The sequence below is a fragment of the Phascolarctos cinereus genome, unplaced genomic scaffold, assembly GCF_003287225.1.
Source record: "Phascolarctos cinereus isolate Bilbo 61053 unplaced genomic scaffold, phaCin_HiC Scaffold_4;HRSCAF=312, whole genome shotgun sequence".
NCBI classification, from domain to species: Eukaryota; Metazoa; Chordata; class Mammalia; order Diprotodontia; family Phascolarctidae; genus Phascolarctos; species Phascolarctos cinereus.
In genome coordinates, this window is record NW_027555847.1 from 235,144,590 (window position 1) to 235,158,707 (window position 14,118).

At 40.7% G+C, this 14,118-nt stretch overlaps 1 protein-coding gene and 1 long non-coding RNA gene across 2 annotated transcripts in view; one reads left to right on the top strand and one right to left on the bottom strand.

Moving 5' to 3' along the window:
• EPB41L4A (erythrocyte membrane protein band 4.1 like 4A) overlaps window positions 1-14,118 on the top strand; it is a 188,271-nt gene that overhangs the window by 17,816 nt on the left and 156,337 nt on the right. The gene's annotated exons all lie outside the window — the stretch shown is intronic.
• The window catches only part of LOC144456873 (uncharacterized), a 30,482-nt gene continuing 29,890 nt past the window's right edge, over window positions 13,527-14,118 (bottom strand). The window contains exon 2 of the long non-coding RNA XR_013486059.1: window positions 13,527-13,982. This is a non-coding gene — a long non-coding RNA (uncharacterized LOC144456873). The remainder of the gene's footprint in view (window positions 13,983-14,118) is intronic.

The window sequence follows — 14,118 nt, forward strand, 5'->3', positions numbered from 1 at the left end:
ATACCATGTTCCATACCTGTGGATCACCTACCTCTGTAAAAGAACAGGAGGAGGTGTCTTCTAATGTTTTTTCTCCTATCAGTGTGTTACTGGTCAGACAGAGGACACATCAGATAAAAGTCAGACAGTCAGCTAACATTTATTAAGTGTCTACTATGTGCTAGGCTAAGTCCGGGGGGGGGGGCCGGGGGATGGCAAAACCCAAACAATCCCTGCTCTCAAGAAGCACACAATCTAATGGGGAAAAAAGTCAAAGTAAAGGCGTTTAAATGGAATAGCTTTGTAAGAAAAATAGCAGCAGAACATGTCTTTCCCCAGTTAGCTTGGGACAAATTCTTCTACCAATACGCACATATAACTAGGGCAACTCACACTTTTGATGCTATAGAGTTATTGATATCCACTGGTTATTTCATCATAAGCCTCTCTGCTGGTCTTGTTACTGTTGGACATCTCTATAGTGAAGATGGTGATGAAAGTTCTCTCTGCTACCTGTTTATTGGCTTCATGTAATCAGGGTCACCTGTTAGCTGCCTTGGCTCCTGTTTGCTAAGGTTTAGTGACTGGAAAAACTCTCTTTGATAAGAACCAGCTGATAGCTCAGCCACCAAATCCAGCCAAGGGAACTACAACCAATGAGAATGGACCAGGCTAATAGAGTCTTTTTTTTTCTTAACTCACTTTTTCCTGTTAGGATCAATGCATCTATCCCAAGCCTTTCTTTCACTTAGAGTTAGATATTGCCCTTTAAATGCCAGGCACTTAATTTGACAAACATTAAGTGCCTACTGTATGCCAGGCAATGTGTTGAGCATTGGAAATCCAAAAACAAAGGTGAAATAGTACTTGCCTTTCAAGGAGCTTATATTCTTATGGGGCAGCTAGGGTGGTACAGTGGATGGTGTGCTAGGACTAGAATCAGGAAGACCTGAGTTTAAATCTGGCCTCTGACATTTACTAGCTATGTGTCCTTGGTCATGTCATTTAACCTGTTTGCCTCGGTTTCTTCAACTATAAACTGGAGATAATAATAGTACTTACCTCAGAGGGTTGTTATGGGGATCAAATGAGATAATATTTGAAAGTTCTTAGCACAGCATAGGCACCATATAAATGGTAGCTATCGTTGTTGAAAACAACTTGTACTAAAAACATTAAATGCAAAATTCCTACAATATAATAAATTATCATTGACAGTAAGACAGGCTTTCAGAATGAAATGGCAGTTGAATTGAGCTTTGAAGAATGTTAGAAGCTCTGTGAGGCAGATGTTAGGAGAGAGTGCATTCCAGGGATGGGGAAGAGTCCTGACAAAGGCATGGCAATGGGACATAGAATGCTATGTAAAGGACCAGTTGGACTCAAATGTAGAGTAGGTGAGAGTAAAGTGCAATGAACAAAGAAAGGAAGGACTGAGTGAGATTGTGATGGACTTTTGGGAAAGGATGTGTGAAGGATGTATTAAGTGAGAAACTAGATTTGGGGAGTCCAATCCAGAAATTATTACAACAGCTTCAGCAAGAATTGATGAGGGCCTGAACTAGGGTAATGGCTTTGTCACTTGAGAGGATGAATGAAACTTGCTGTCAATTAGATATGAAGAGTGAAAGAAAGGGAAGAGTTGAGGCTCAATCTGAGGTTTCTAACTTAGTTGTCTGGAAAGATGGTGGGATCAATCAATAATTAATCACCTCACACTTATCAGATTACCTAGCATGACAGAAAAGGAAAATGACAAATGCTGGAGGGGATGTAGAGAAATAGGTACACTAATATGCCGTTGGAGGAGTTGTGAACCAGTCTAACCATTCTGGAGAACAATTTGTAACTGTGCCCAATAGTCTGTAAAACTGTGCATACCCTTTAACCCAGCAATACAACTACTTGGTCTGTAGCCCAGAGAGATCAAAGGAAAAGGACCTAGATGTACAAAAATATGTACAGCAGCTCTTTTTGTGGTGGCAAAGAATTGGAAAGCAGGGAGATACCCATCAATTGGGAAACAGCTATACGAGTTGTGGTATTTGATTGTGACAAAATACTTTTGTACTAGGCTGGATATCTTGATGGGGGAGGAGGGAAGATTTGCAATAGGTACTGTGGATCAGTCAAGATAGTTGTTATATGACTTGTAGTGACTGAGAAATATAAGAGTGGACTAAGCAGATGTTTTAGGAATAATCCAGGTTTGGCATTTCGGAAAGGATGAATGTAAATAGGACAAGGGGCCAAGGGACTCTAGAGCAGAGAGTAGTATAAAGTCGAACTAGTTTTCTATGGGTCAAAATTTGGAAGAGATTAAAATGAGACCAGAGCAGGGGTGATGGTCTAGGAAAGCATGAGAAGCTTTGAAATGACTGGAAATTTCATTGAAGACAGACAGTAGCTCAAATCCTAATTGTCAACTTTTATTTCTCCATTCTAATTTTTTTTTTGAGGGGTGAGATAATTGAGGGTTAAGTGACTTGCCCAGGGTCATACAGCTAGTAAGTATCAAGTGGCTGGTCTGAGGCCGCATTTGAATGCAGATCCTCCTGACTCCAAGCCTGGAGCTCTATCCACTGCGCCACCTAGCTGCCCCTCTAATTTTTTTTTTCAGGAATTATTTTCTTCAGTGAGCTTTTGTATTTTCTTTTCCATTTGGCCAATTTTGCTTTTTAAGGCATTCTTCTTCTCATTGGCTTTTTGGACCTCTTTTGCCATTTGGATTAGTCTAGTTTTTTAAAAAAAATATAAATTTATTTATTTTTAGTTTTCAACATTCACTTCCTCTAGTTTTTGAGTTCCGAATTTTTGCCCCATCTCACCCCTCCCCCCACCCCAAGATGGCATGCATTCTGAATATCCCTTCCCCTAATCTGTCCTCTCTTCTATTTCTCCCCCTTTGTCTTATCCCTTCCCCTTCGGTTTTCCTGTAGGGCAGGATAGACTTCTGTACCCCATCTCCTATATTTCTTATTTTCCAGTAGCATGTGGAAACATTTTTTTTAACATATGTTTTTAAAACTTTAGGTTTCAGATTTTCTGTTTTCCTCCCTCCCCACCCACCCTCACTGAAAAGGCAAACAACTCTATATAGGTTATACATGTGCAGTTATGCAAAACACTTCCATAGTAGACATGTTGTGAAAAACTAACTCTATTTCCCTTAATCCTATCCTGCCCTCCCATTTATTCTATTCTTTCTTTTGACCCTGTCCCTCCTCAGAAGTATTTCCTTCTGATTACCCCTTTCCCAATCTGCCCTCCTCTCTATCATCCCCTGCTCTCTTGTCCCCTTCTCCCCTATTTTCCTGTAGGGTAAGACAGATTTCCATACCCTGAATATGTATGTTATTCCCTCCTTAAGCCAAATCCTATTAGAATAAGATTCACTCGTTCCCTCTCACCTTCCCCTGCTTCCCCTCTACTGTGAGAGACTTTTCTTTTCTGGTTTTTTTTTTTGTGAGATAATTTACCCCATTCTACCTTTCCTTTTCTTCTTCTCTGAGTATCATCCTCTCTCATCCCTTAATTTTATTCTCCACATATGACCCCTTAATCTTCAATTCACCCTGTGCCCTCTATCTATCTATCTATCTATCTATCTATCTATCTATCTATCTATCTATCTATCCATACATATGATTTTTTTCCTTCATCTACCCTAATACTGACAAAGGTCTCATGAGTTATAAATATCATCTTTCCATGCAAGAATGTAAACAGTTCAATCTTAATAAGTCTCTTATGATTTCTCTTTCCTGTTTACCTCTTCATGTTCCACTTGAGTCTGTATTTGAAAGTCAAATTTTCCATTCAGCTCTGGTCTTTTCATCAGGAATGCTTGAAAGTCCCTTATTTCACTGCATGACCATTTTTTCCTCTGAAGGATTTTTGCTGGGTAGGTGATTCTTGGTTGTAATCCTATGTCCTTTGCCCTCCAGAATATTATATTCCATGCCCTGCAGTCCTTTAATGTAGATGCTGCTAAATCTTGTGTTATCCTGATTGTGTTTCCACCATACTTGAATTGTTTCTTTCTGGCAGCTTGTAATATTTTCTCCTTGACCTGGGAACTCTGGAATTTGGCTATAATATTCCTAGGAGTTTTCCTTTGGGGATCTCTTTCATGAGGAGATCTGTAGATTCTTTCAACTTCTATTTTGCCCTCTGGTTTCAATATATCAAGGCAGTTTTCCTTGATAATTTCTTGAAAGATGATGTCTAGGCTCTTTTTTTGATCATGGCTTTCAGATAGTCCAATAATTTTTAAATCTCTCTCCTGGATGTATTTTCCAGGTCAGTTGTTTTTCCAATGAGATATTTCACATTGTTTTCTAATTTTTCATTCTTTTGGATTTGTTTTACAGTGTCTTGATTTCTCATAAAGTCACTAGCTTCCAATTGCTCTATCCTAATTTTTAAGGAAGTATTTTCTTCAGTAATCTTTTGGACTTCCTTTTCCATTTGGCCAATTTTTCTTTTTAGGGCATTTTTCTCCTCATTGGCTTTTTGGACCTCTTTTGCCATTTGGGTTAGGCTATTTTTTAAGGTGTTATTTTCTTCAGTATTTTTTGGGTCTCCTTTAGCAAGTTGTTGACTTGTTTTTCATGATTTTCTTGCATCACTTCATTTCTCTTCCCAGTTTTTCCTCTACTTCCCTTACTTGCTTCTCAAAATCCCTTTTGAGCTCTTCCAAGGCCTGAGACTGATTCATATTTTTCTTGGAGGCTTTGAATGTAGGAGCTTTGACTTTGTTGTCTTCTTCTGGTTGTATATTTTGATCTTCTTTTTCACCAAAATAAGATAATATAGTCTGACTCTTTTTGCGCTGCTTGCTCATGATCCCGGCCAATTACTTGAGTTTTAAACTCTTTGTTAAGGTAAGAATCTGCTTCCAATGTGGAGAGTGTACTGTCCCAAGCTTCAGGGGTTTGTGTAGCTGTTTTCAGAGATACTTGTAGGGACCTGTAAATTTTCAATTCTTCCAAAGTGGTATGATAAGGGGCAAGGTGTTTACTCCTTTCCTGGCCTGTGACCACAAGTACTCCTTTCTTTCCTGTAACTGTGAGGAGGGGTTTCTCTCACAGCCACTACAAGCTCCTGCCACGCCAGCACTCCTCCTCACCCCAGCACCGCCGCCGAGAACTGTGACCCAGATCCAAACATGGGCAAAGCAAGAGATTCCTGCCTTGGCACTGGCAAAGAGATCCCTGCAATCCCTTTCTAATCAGCCACTGGATTCCCCCTCAGTCAGTGGGCTGGAAGCTTGGGAAACAGCTGCCCCCCCCCCAGGGCCATGCTCTTGGGGAATGGAGCTGAAACCCCGCCTTCCTCTCTGAGCAATGCAGAAACAGACTTTTCCCACTGACCTTCTAAGTTGTCTTTGGCATTTGTGGATTGAGGAGTCTGGAAACTGCCACAGGTGCCCATGATTCAGTCCCCTGAGGCCTGCTCCAGATTTGTTGCGGCCTGCACGCCCACGCCATGCTGCGCTCCCAGCCTGGTGCTATACACCCTTCTGATCAATCATCCAGGTTGTCTTGGGCTGGAAATTTGTTTCATTCTGTCTTTTTGTGGGTTCTGCTGCTTTAGAATTTGTTTAGAGCCATTTTTTATGAGTATTTGGAGGGGTTTGGGGGAGAGCTCAAGCAAGTTTCTGCTTTCACTCTGCTGTCTTGGCTTCCTGGATTAGTCTATTTTTCAAGGTGTTATTTTCTTCATTATTTTTTTGGGTCTCCTTTAGCAAGCTGTTGACTTGTTTTTCATGATTTTCTTGCATCACTCTCATTTCTCTTACCAGTTTTTCCTCTAATTCTCTTACTTGCTTCTCAAAATCCTTTTTGAGCTCTTCCATGGCCTGGGACCAATTCATATTTTTCTTGGAGGCTTTGGATGTTGGAGCTTTGACTTTGTTGTCTTCTTCTGGTTGTATGTTTTGATCTTCTTTGTCACCATAGTAATATTCTATGCTCTGAGGTTTTTGTGCTGCTTGTTCATGTTCCCAACTAATTACTTGACTTTTAAACTCTTTGTTAAGGTAGGGGTCTGCTTCCAGTGTGGAGGATGTACTGTCCCAAGCTTCAGGGGTTTTGTGCAACTGTTTTCAGAGATACTTCTAGGGACCTGTAAATTTTCAGTTCTTTCAAGGTGATATGATCAAAAGCAAGGTATTTACTCCTTTCCTGGCCTGTGCTCTGGTCTATGAGTGACCACAAACTCTCTTTTTTGCCTTGTAACTGTGAGGAGGATTCTCTCTTTACCACCGCCACAAGCTCCAACATGCCAACAGTCCTTCTCACCCTAGGACCACCACCCAGAACTGTGACCCAGATCCAAGCCCAGGCAAAGCAAGAGAGTCCTGCCTCAGCACCAGCAAAGAGATCCCTGCAACCCCCCTCTGATCAGCCACTCGATCCCCCCACTGTCTGTGGTCCCAAAACTCTGATAGCAGCCACCACACTGGGACCGTGTCAAGAGTGGAGCCAGACTGAGCTCCTCTCTCACTGACATACCTTTCCTACTGACCTTCTAAGTTGTCTTTGGTGTTTGTGGGTAGAGAAGTCTGGACACCACTACAACTGCTAGTGATTCAGTCCCCTGAGGCCTGCTCCAGGTTCACTGAGACTAGATCTTTGCCTGTGGGGCCCATGCTGAACTGTGCTTTTCTCCCAGCCCAGCTCAACAGACCTTCTCATCAACCATCCAGGTTGTCTTGGGCTGGAAGTTTGTTTCACTCTGTCTTTTTGTGGGTTCTACTGCTCCAGAATTTGTTTAGAGCCATTTTTTACAGGTATTTATTTGGAAGGGTTTGGGGGAGAGCTCAAGCAAGTCATTGCTTTTACCCTGCCATCTTAGCTCAACTTTTATTCCTGTTCAAAATATTTATGTGTAGAGAGAGGTGGGGAAAGTATTACTCCAAAGGGCAAAAAGGGTCTGAGGCTCCATATTCCTTTAGCCTCAAATCTTCTGGATCTTGCCATGCAAATGAACCTGAACAAACACAAAAGCTGAACCAAAAGGGCAAGATGGTTCTCTTTCAATGTCCAGTCCACATTTTTACCTTTCTTATGTATGTGTGACTAGTAACAAATCTCCCAGGCTTAGAGCCAACAAGTACTTCTACTGGAAAATGTGTCCTAATTTCTGATTTCCAGTGTCAAAAACACATTTCTGACTAGTAGTGGTAGCAGCTTTCTGTTCCCACCCTCCCTCCTTCTCCCACTAATCTCAGCTGTAGGAGCTTACTAATGAAGATCCTATCTTACTTACCCCATGGGTAGTATAGTTTTGTCCCTGATCTGTGACAGTAGGCAAAGGTGCTTCGCTGAAACTATTCCAGGCTGGAGCTAAAGAAAGAGAAAAAGCAAAGTAATCAAAAAAAAAAAAAAGATTCTCAGCTACAGGCACAGCAGACATATGATCTGAAGAATACAGCAGAGTCATCTATCTGAATGTTTAACTTCTCTCTTTAATATTCTTTTTGTTATTTTTGCTTAGTCATTTCAGTTGTGTGTGACTCTTCATGACCCTTTGGGATTTTTTTGGCAAAGATAAAGGACTAGTTTTCCATTTTTTCTCCAGATCATTTTATAGATAAGAGAACTGAAGTAGTTTAAGTGGCTTGCCCAGGGTCACAGAGCTAGTAAGGGTCTGAGGCCACATTTGAACTCAGGTTTTCCTGACTCCAGGCCCAGTGCTCTATTCACTGTGCCACCTAGGCATTCTTTACCTTTATTTTATTATGTATGTTTTGTTCTGGGTCTACTTCCGTCACTCTGAGTAATTTTATACAAGTATATGAATATTTTTATTCAAATATGTGTGTATGTATGTATATATTTAAGTAATTGAGGTTACGTGACTTGTTCAGGGTCACAAAGCTACTAAGTGTCTGAGGCTGGATTTAAAGTCAGGTCCTTCTGACTCCAGAACTGGTACTCTATATATTTTGCCACCTACCTGCCCCATAAATATGTTTATGAAATCTTCATGTAACATGTGCTTGGGGTAACCATGCAAACTATAGCAACTTGACCTTCTCACACAAAGCTTCTCTGCTTTGTGCTTCTCTGGACTGGCTAACTCTCCCTAACCTGTCCATACTGGTAAGTCTAAATTCCCAGAGATCCATGATAACATGGTTACAATCAAACTCTCTCAGGGGTCTGGGGGGTAACCCTGTTGTGGAAGGAATACATTCCCACTCACCATATAGACCTTGAACCCTGAAATGGAATGCTTTTATTTATACAAACCTAGTTGCTTACAAAGATGATTCATTTAAGTCTTATGTATAATTATTTACTATACTTAGCGATAAGGCAAGATTAATAATAATATCACAAGGACTCATATTAAATCAAAAGCAGGAATAATAAACATACCTCAATCCATACATAAAAATTGGCTTATGTACCATCATTCAGTACTTATAGAGGACAGTGGGCACAAATTTATAGAAATCTGATAAGGAAACAAGTGAATGAAGAAAACTCATGTTTGGAGTATATTAATGATCCATTCAGGTATGTCTGTACCACAGGAAGATATTTCTCTGCTAACTTTGCCTCTTCTGATCCTCACTGCTCTCCAGCTAGGCATATCCTTTTCTCTTCTACTGTTGAATTGAAAAAAAAGTATTTAACAAGTTTCTTCAACTTAACAGTTGTTAAAATGTGTATGCTAACTACCTTGATTTGCTTGAGCTCCCCAATTATCCGGCTAATCGAGGGGAGCAACATGGGACTAACTTGACCAGTGGGGATACAGAACAGCTTGACAATCCAACAGTCCTATGCGGTGACCAAGTGTAAACCCAGCTGGAAGTGCAGAATCTGTGACCCTGAAGCTAACTTAGCTCAAACCAGCGTTGGGAGGCCCTTGAGCTATCACTTAGCCTTGGACTCTTGGAGACTGTTCATTTTGTCTATACTGGAGCCTTGGATTCTCTGCTTCATCCTGTTTATCTTGTTTACTGTTCAGTGTGCCCAAAAGTGCCCTTGTTCCTGGAAGTCCCCCCCCTTCATGCCTGGAACTCTCGGTCCATAACACGCCCCCTTCCCTCCCCATTTCCTGCCTCCTTTGTTAGAAAATTATATAAATCTCTTCCTGCTTTCCTCAAACTGAGCTGTTTCAGCATTAGGCTGTCTGCTTCACATGCATGTTTGTACCTGCTTAATAAAGATCACTCTTTACTTTTACAGGCACTGTCTTCCTCTGATTTTCTTCCTTTTGGGAAAGAGAGATCCAGGTCCCATAGTGTTCATGCCTCAGTTTACACAGTTAACTCTTAAAAAGGTACTGAGAAAATTTTATATTCTTAATGTAGTTAGCAGTTCTTTTTAAGCCAGAGAACTATGAAACTTATTAGGTTGGTTGTCTTTGGACAATACAAACTCGTCAAGATATTCAGTCACCAGGAACCTGCTTTATCCAGTCAACTTCTAGCAAACACGGCTCATTGCAAAGTAGTACAAGACTCTCTACACAAGGCAAACAAGACTACCCAGCTCTTCACTTACTATGATTCTTCTTTGCCCAGTGAGTTTGTAGAAAATAGAATCAAAGCACAATATTTTAAGTTGACTGTCTGGGCAATGAAGGTAGAGAAACTCACATAACCATTCTGACTGGGTCCACTATAAATTTATGTTACATAGCTTCATTTGGGCCCTCACTGCTGCTAGGCAATTCTTCTCCATCTCCCTAATCAATTCACTATCCCACTCTCCACAGTGGCTGTTTCAAATCTTTTCAACCTTCCTCAAACCTGCCATGGCTCTCCCACCCCTCACTCTCTCAGTGGAAAATCTTGCTCATATTTTATAGAGAACAGTGAGGCCATTCACTGTGACCTCCCTCTTCTCCCCTCTTCCTCATCTCCTATCACCAAATACCTTTGGATACTTTCTCCTCCTTCACCCTTGTTTCACATGAAGTGGCCTTGCTCCTTTGAAAGCTAACCCCTCTACCTGTTCAAATGATCCCATTCTATCCCATCTCCTCCAACACATTGCCCCTCTCTATCATTCTTACTCTTTCACTTATTTCCAATCTATCCCTTCCTACTGCCTACAAATATGCCCATGTCTTCCCCATCTCTTATTTGATCATTCCAATCCTGCTAACTATTATACTATATCTCTTCTGCTCTTTGTAGCTAAACTCCTAGAAAAGGCCATATACAGTAGGTTCCTCCACTTTCTCTCCTCTCACCATCTTCTAAACCCCTTACAATCTGACTTCCCACCTTATCATTCCATCAAAATTGCTCTCTCCAAAGTTACCAATGATCTCCTAGTTGCCAAATCCAATGGTCTTTTCTCAATCCTCATTCTCCTTGACCTCTGCAGCTTTTAATACTGTTGATCACTCTCCTCTTTGATACTCTCTTCTCTCTAAGTTTTTGGGATGTCACTGGGTTTTCCTTCTACCTATGTGACCTCTCCTCCTCTGCCTCCTTTTCTGGATCCTCCTCCAGATCATGACCTCTAACTGTAAGTGTCTCTCAGGTTCTGTCCTCAGTCCTCTTCTCTTCTCCCTCTATACTTCTTCATTGGTGATCTCATCAGCTTCCATGGATTTAATTAACATTTTATGCTGATGATTCTCAAATCTATCTTTTCCAATCTCTCTCCTCACCTACAACCTCCCGTCTCCAACTGCCTTTCAGATATCTTGAACTGAATGTACAGTAGACATCTTAAGCTTAGTAAGTCCAAAACAGGGTTCATTATCTTTCCTTTTAATCCCTCCCCTCCTCCTACCTTCCTATTACCAGAGAAGGCAACAATCTTCTCCTAGTCCCTTAGGTTCATAACCTAGAATTCATCCTGGATGACTATCTCTCATCCTCTATATCCAATCTGTTGCCAAGGTCTGTCTATTTTACCTTTACAACATCTCTCAAATATGCCGCCTTCTCTCCTCTGACACTGCCACCACTCTAGTGCAGACCTTCATCACCTCATGTCTTGATTATTGTAATAGCCTGCTGGTGGGTTTGTCAGACTCAAGTATCTCTCCACTCCAATCCATCCTCCATTCAAGCTACCAAAGTAGTTTTCCTAAAACACAGGTCCAACCATGTCATCCTCCTACTCATAAATTCCAGTTACTTCCTATCTCCTTAAATATCAGATATTCTATTTGGCATTCAAAGCCCATCAGAACTTAGTCTCCTCCTACATTTCCAGTCTTCTTACATTTTCCTCTTTGACACATACTTTTCGATCCAGTGACACTGACCTCCTGGGTCTTCCATGAACAAGATATTCCATCTCTTGGCTCCTGACATTTTCTCTGACCATCCATCATGCCTAAAACACTCCCTCCTTTGCTCCAACTACTGACCTTTCTGGCTTCCTTTAAGTCCCAACTAAAATTGGGACTTCTACGTGAAACCTTCTCCAACCTCTCTTAATTCCAGTACTTTCCTTTTTTTAATTATTTCCTATTTATTCTGCATATAGCTTGTTTGTATATATTTGTTTCCACATTGTCTCGCCTGTTAGACTGTAAGCTCCTTGAAGGCAGGGACTGTCTTTTGTCTCTTTTGGTATCTTTTTGTATTTGCTTAACACAGTTTCTGGCAACATAGTAAGCACATAATAAATGTTTATTGAATGAATGAATGGGCAAGGCCGACAAGCCCACCTAGCTCAGCTCTTCACTCATCAGGGTTCCACTTGTATCAGAGCTCACAGCAAAGCAGTTCAAGTTGGCCTCTCAACAAGGCCAACAAGCCCAAGCAGTTTTTCGTTCATAGAGGTGAATGATGCTTTGTTGGCCAATCAGCTTGTATGAACAGGGCTTTCAGCAAATCAAATGCAAAACCTTTCTTACCCTCTCTGCTTTTCCTCTCAAACCAGAGCTAGCAGCAGAAAGCAACATGCACTTTTGAGAGGCTTCAGGTGTCTCTAACCCTATGGGCACTAAAGGACAACACCTGACCCTGAAACTCTTATCCGATGAGATGGAACCTTTCTTCAATTATGTGGTCCACAGAATTCCAATCTGTAACAAAAGTCACTGAGACAGAACTCCAGGCATATTCAGTTTATTAGGGATACTGGTGGTCCCTAATAAATTGGGTCCAAGACCTTCCTGAGGGATCAGGGACCCCTCTCCCCTTGGGTGCTGGCTACTATTATACACTTAGGAGAGCACTAAAAATAGGAGGTGTTACAATCCACTGATTGGTCAATTCCAGAAGAGGGGAAATTGTGTGGTTGGCTAAAGGAAATGTCCATCCATTATAACCATTTTGTCAACAGGCTTTCACAGGTCATGAGACCTTCCTCAGTTTATCAACTCCAGCTCATTTCAGCAGGAACTTTCCAAAGGTCATGAGACCGTTTCGATAACATCACAGAGCTTTCCACAAGTCATAAGACCCTAATTTTTGACCAACAATGGCCTAGGGTCCAAGTAAGTCATGGGTTTGAAGCAAAGGTCACAAGGGAGTGGACAGTAGTGATTCATAGGGGTAAGGGGTATTATTCACAGCACATGAACCTTATTTCAAATGCAGTGTACTTAGACTGGCAATAGGAGGAGTGTTAATAAATCCTTATTACGTGCCTCACTGATACAGTAAGAATCTATCTCACAAATCAAATACAATTAATACAATTGTCAATACATAATGGATTAATCAATCATGACTCTTAATTCTACCGGCATTAACATAGCTAACTTAAACTTAATCCTGTTCTGCTTAATTTACTAATAAAATCACTGATATCCATCAAATCACAATGAACTGAGCAAATGCTGATTAATTTGAGGAGGGATATCAAGATTATCATCACAATTAGGAATCTTGTAGTTGTTATTGTTGTTCCATCCTTTCAGCTCTGTAGGACTCTGTGACCCCATTTAGGCTTTTCTTGATAAAAATACTGGAATGCTTTGCCATTTTCTTCTTTAGCTCATTTTATAGATGAGGAAACTGAGGCAAACAATTAAGTCAGCATAACCCAGGGTCACACAGCTAGTGTCTTAATTAAAAATCTCTTAGTTATAATTTTCTATTATTTAACATAGTTCCAAAAGAGATTTTAACTCTACATCCTTTCTTCAATCTTCACCTTCCTGGTTCTTCAAGTCTTTGCCCATTCTTGCAATGGCTTAAAACAGAGCCTCCTAGTACTTAGTGACTTGTACTTCATTTATGATTCACCAAATCTCTCCTATGAAATCAATAGTCCTTATTGAATCATCCTATAATATCTAGACAGTTTAATATATATGTGTGTGTGTGTTTACACATAGCTACATATTATGTGTGTTTTTGTATAAATATAAAATTTATGGGACTTTTCTTTCTGCCTTTGACCTCCTTGGGGTATATGCCCAGGAGAACAATCTCAGGTTCAACAGTTAGTGACCTTTCTTTTGCTTAATTTTAAATTGTTTTCCAGAATGGTTGAATATTCATAGTGCCACCAACGGTATGCCTGTCATCTCACAGCCCTTCCAAAGCTGTCTTATTTTTGTTTTGAAAAAAAATTTCAAAGGTTATGACATGAAACCTCAGAGATGTTTTAATTTTTATTTCTCTCATTTGTGATTTCTAGTATGTTTTTATATGGTTGGCAGTAGTTTGCAATTCTTTTAAAGTATGTTCATATTAAGGGCTGCTTTTCAACATTGGTATCCTCCTGACTCATCATTCTTATCTGTAGCCTCCATAAACTGTAGTCTGTTCAGTGGTCACATCCTGGTAAACCCTTTCAGCAAATGAGCTAACCCAGATTGAGGGTAACTGACAGGCCTCAAACACATGGTGAGTTGGGGGGTGTCTACCCCAAGTATATGAAGACTTCCCCAGGTGGAATGGGCAGATGAGAACAATTTGTTCCAACAACCATTAAGCCAGGCACTGTGGAGAGCTTAGAGCTTGGTCAGACATCAAAGATGCCAAGATCTTCCACCGCATCCTGTGCCATCACTAGTTGTCCTGACTTTTGTCTCGTCACTGGGCTTCAGTGGCTCTGGAAAAGAGAATGAGGCTGATGACTGTGGAACTCTCTCATTTAAATCCAATTCATGCATGCATCACTCTTTGACATCACTGGTCCTCTTTGAAAAACGAAGGACAAACAATTCTCCATTAAAAAACACCAACAT